General features: G+C 37.8%; 1 pseudogene; it reads right to left on the bottom strand.

Annotated features, from left to right (window-relative positions):
• Positions 1-3,203: 3,203 nt before the first annotated feature.
• Positions 3,204-3,733, bottom strand: LOC111140458 (annotated as a pseudogene).
• Positions 3,734-4,970: the final 1,237 nt, after the last annotated feature.

Below are 4,970 nucleotides of genomic sequence, written 5' to 3'. Positions count from 1 at the left end.
TGCCTGGTATCAAAATAAGAAATATTTGTCATTTACTGTATTATATTATTTTCTCCAACAAACCAGTTTTTGTGCTTTATTTCCTCTCTAGGGACTGATTATATTTTTAAAATTGTATATCAAATGCAGATTTATTTGACCCTCTCAGAGACCTTGTTTCATAATTTCTTTTTTATTTATTTTTTTCAGTGTTCCAGGATACATTGTTTATGCACCACACCCAGTGCTCCATGCAATATGTGCCCTCCTTAATACCCATCACCGGGCTCATCCAACCCGCAACCCTCTTCCCCTCCAAAACCCTCAGTTTGGTTCTCAGAGTCCACAGTGTCTCATGGTTCACGTCTCCCCCTCACTAATAAACACATCTTCTATTAAAAATGAAATCTGGGGCGCCTGGGTGGCTCAGTGGATTAAGCCGCTGCCTTTGGTTCAGGTCATGATCTCAGTGTCCTGGGATCGAGCCCCGCTTCAGGCTTTTTGCTCAGCAGGGAGCCTGCTTCTCTCTCTCTCTCTGTCTGACTCTCTGCATACTTGTGATCTCTCTCTCTGTCAAATAAATAAATAAAATCTTAAAAAAAAAGAAATAAATATTATTTGAAATATAAGTATCCTCCTTTTAGAAACCCTATTTTCTTTGTTAGTGAGAGCAAGAAATTCTATTCATTTTAATATGTCATGACCACCTGTTCCTTGAAATTTCTTGGTTTGGTAGGGTACCAGTGTAACTCACCAATGTGGCTGTATTACAGATATTTTTTATTTCATAATCCTCCAAACAATTTAAAAACTAGGCCAATTTTTTAAGTAAAATAAATCGACAAATTCAAGCACAAATGAAGCTTTTCAATCAGTCCCAGTAATCTTTTCCTTGTCCTTTTAGTTAGGTGATTAAGAAAACATTTCTTGGGGCGCCTGGGTGACTCAGTGGGTTAAAGCCTCTGCCTTCAGCTCAGGTCATGATCCCGGGGCCCTGGGATTGGGCCCCACGTCGGGCTCTCTGCTTGGCAGGGAGCCTGCTTCCCTTCCTCTCTCTCTGCCTGCCTCTCTGCCTGCTTGTGATCTCTGTCTGTCAAATAAATAAATAAAATCTTAAAAAAAAAGAAAAGAAAAGAAAACATTTCTTTACTGTATACAGTGTCCCTTCAGACAAGCTCCTACATTTGCACATGACTGTCAACTTGGGTTTATTCAGTACCCATCAAACTCAGTGTGCTTATTTCTCTTCTTAATAAAAGAGATCTGATTACATATTTCCTTTTTCTTTAAAAAAGATTCCATTTATTTATCTATCACAGAGAGAGAGAGAGAGAGAGAGCAAGAATAGGGGAAGGGGCAGAGGAAGAGTGAGAAGCAGGCTCACCACTGAGCAGGGCACCCAATGTGGGGCTCGATTCCAGGACCCCAGGATCATGACCTGAGCTGAAGGCAGATGCCCAACCGATTAAGCCACCCAGGCACCCCGATCACATATTGGTACCAGAATTTCTAGAAAGTGGTGTGGCTAGAATCTTAAAGAGAAAGGGTTCAACCTTAGCACAAAATCAGCAATAAGAAATTTTATCTATTAGCTAAATTGGAAGGAAATCAGAAATTCTGGGTCTACGTATGTTTTCTAAAATGGCAACTGCTTACTACTGAAATGAAAGAAAAAAGCATGTCTTTGAAATGCCCATTTTTTGAAATTTGTTTTAGGAAACAGAGAGACCTTGTCTCAGAAAGGAGAGTATCCCTTTTCTCCAGGTGACCAAGGTATTTCAGGTTTTATGTCAGAACCTGTTGACTGGGCTTCAGGTTTTTTGTTTGTTTGTTTGTTTGTTTTTTAATTTATTTAACAGACAGAGATCACAAGTAGGCAGAGAGGCAGGTAGAGAGAGAGGGAAACAAGCTCCCCACTGGGCAGAGAGCCCGATGTGGGGCTTGATCCCACGACCCTGTGATCATGACCTGAGCCGAAGGCGGAGGCTTCAACCCACTGAACCACCCAGGCGCCCCTGGGCTTCAGGTTTTACTGGTACTTTGAGTATTGGTTCTTCTAAGAAAATTGATAAACTAATAAGTGAGCAAAGAATGCACATTTTCAATCTGTGAAAATTAGTCAAAATTCCCCAAATTAAGAAAAAGGCTTTGATCAAATAGAAAATATATAATCTGGAAGACAGTAATTGGCCTTGCCATGTTCATCCACTTTTGGCGATTTATCAAGTAACTCTTTTTCTCTAGGACAAATGACAGCCACAGTAAAAATCAACTCACAAAATAGAAAAAACAGTGCATTTCTGAGTTCTATAAAAATCCCCATACTTAATATTTTCTTTTCTATTCAGACTCCTATTAATATAATATACGTCTCAATTTCTTTACTATTTTACACACACACATTAGCCCTCACAAAAATACCATATATTTAAAGCAAAGTAATGTCTACGTTATAATACCCAAATACACTTAAGCTAAACTGATGGTGGGTCTTGCCATTTTGAAACCACAGTGAATTTACATCACGTGTGATAAGTAGAAAGCCCATGTAACTAAGAGAGACTTGCCATGAACTGTGTTAAAGAAAGACGTGTGGGCAGATTAACCATCTGATTGTGTGTGCCTTACCTGACATAAAGAAACAAAAACAAAAACAAAACAAACAAAAAATAATAAAGAAAGAGAGAGACAGAGAAAGAGAATGAAAGAAGGAAGGAAAGAAGAAAGAAAGAAAGAAAAAAGAAAAGAAAGAAAAAGAGAAAGGAAGGAAGAAAGAAAGAATCAGAGGTTTTGATTTATCAAATAAAGGTAAATGACATAAAGGAAATCCTTGTTAGGTCAGAGTAATTGTTACCTGGTACAGTTACCGACAGAATCCATTGAAAATAGAAATAAAAATTTCATTGTGACTAATGAAAAATATTTAATTTCAATTGCATCTTAACAAATAAAGCAAACTCACATTGATTGTGGATATACCAAAAATGTGTCCTATTTAAAATATTCTGTAATTAAAAATAGAAATACTGTATGATCTAATAATTCCGCTACTGGGTGTTTGCCCAAAGAAAACATAATACTAATTCGAAAAGATATATATGCCCTAATTTGTGTGTGTGTGTGTGTGTGTGAGAGAGAGAGAGAGATAAATGTTTAATTACTTGATTTGAACAGGATAATGAAAAAAAAAAAAACCAGCAAGACAGGCCCAGCTTTAAGATTTTTTAGTATAAAATTTGTTCTACTTTTGCATCATCTCCAATTAGCTGATCCACATAGGGGACAACTGTAGAAACCTGGATATCCGTCAACATGAATGAAGGGATAATATTTGTTTCCAAGGTATTATATGCTCCCGTGCAAGAACCCGGGTTAATGTAAAATTTATTTTCATGCTCAAATGCTTCAAATTTGTGTGTGTGTGTCCTGAGATAAGGATGTCCACATCAGACTGCCTCTGCAACAGGGCTAGACTGGCTGTGCCTCCCCATGGAATAACTCGATGCCCGTGGATCAGACCCATTTTGAACTGCCTAACAGTCACCACCTTCTGTTCTGAATAATTCAGCTTCTCATCAAAGTATCCTCACAATATGAAGTCTTGAGACAGTCGTAACTCTTGGTGCAAAGGTTTCCAGTGAAGACAATGTGTTGAATCTTTCCTGGAATCAGCATTTTTTTTTTTTTTCAATTTAGCCAAGAAACTGTTGCACTGGTGTGGAATGTGCAGGTCTCTCAAAACCAACACCAACATCCTGTCCCTGGGCTCAGCTTAGTCACCACCACTGCTGCTGCTGCCACCAACTTCCTCTCTGCCCTCATTTTTACAGTGGACATTGAGTGTAGTTTTGCAGACAAATTTGTAAGACAACACATTACTAATGTGTTTTACTTTTGACTTTTGCCACGGGAACTTAGAGAATACAACTTTTGGGAAAATAAAAGAAAGAAAAGAAAATAAGATCAAGGGTGCCTGGCTGGCTTAATTGGTTAAGGCTTTGACTCTTGGTTTTGGCTCAGGTCATAATCTCATGGGTTGTGGATCAAATCTGCAGTTGGGCTCCATGCTCAGCGGGAAAGTGCTTGTCATCCTCCCTTTGCTCCTCCCCTCACCAGCTCATGTGTGTGCACGCTCTCCCTTTCTCAAATAAATAAATCTTTTTTCAAAAATCCAAGAATTTCATAAATTTTTCTAAAGGTCACTATTGATCTTTTGATATTCCAATCATTGTCTTTGGAAATGCTTTTTACCATTCTTAATGATTCCCCTTTTCAGTTAACTGGTATAATTTGGTTAGATCCTCTTTAAAAAAATTTTTTTTTCCAAAGATTTTATTTATTTGTTTGACAGAGATCACAAGTAGGCAGAGAGAGCAGGGGAAGCAGGCTCCCTGCTGAGCAGAGAGCCCGATGCAGGGCTTGATCCCAGGACTAGGAGATCATGACCCAAGCCAAAGACAGAGGCTTTAACCCACTGAGCTACCCAGGTGCCCCTGGTTAGATTCTCTTTTGTGAAGAGTTTCTTTATGATTCAACTTGTTCTCCAGTACTAAGTTTATGTCGTCTCTAAAAAGATTTGCAAGTTTACTTTGGAATTACTTTGCCTTTTTTTCCCCCAATTTTACTGGTTGTTGTTTAGAATATTCAGCCAACCATTGGACAATTTCTGACAAAGGACTCCGTGAGATAATTTACTTACTAGTGATAAACCACAACAGGGGTGTTTGAGCATAATTTAAATATTTACAAATATTCAGTTAACTGGTGTATATTTTCAACTTCTGCTGCTACAGACAATTCTGAAATGAATATTACATATATGGGAAATCTCAGAACTTTAAGAAATCCAGCAGAATATAAAACCTACTTTTTTTTTTAAGGGGTAATTTTTTTATTTTTTATTTTATTTTATTTTATTTTTTATAAACATATAATATATTTTTATCCCCAGGGGTACAGGTCTGTGAATCGCCAGGTTTACACACTTCACA

Source organism: Enhydra lutris, unplaced genomic scaffold (genome assembly GCF_002288905.1).
Source record: "Enhydra lutris kenyoni isolate GAN:26980312 unplaced genomic scaffold, ASM228890v2 scaffoldscaffold1577, whole genome shotgun sequence".
In the NCBI taxonomy this organism is placed as follows: domain Eukaryota; kingdom Metazoa; phylum Chordata; class Mammalia; order Carnivora; family Mustelidae; genus Enhydra; species Enhydra lutris.
This window is presented reverse-complemented; position numbering and strand designations above follow the sequence as displayed.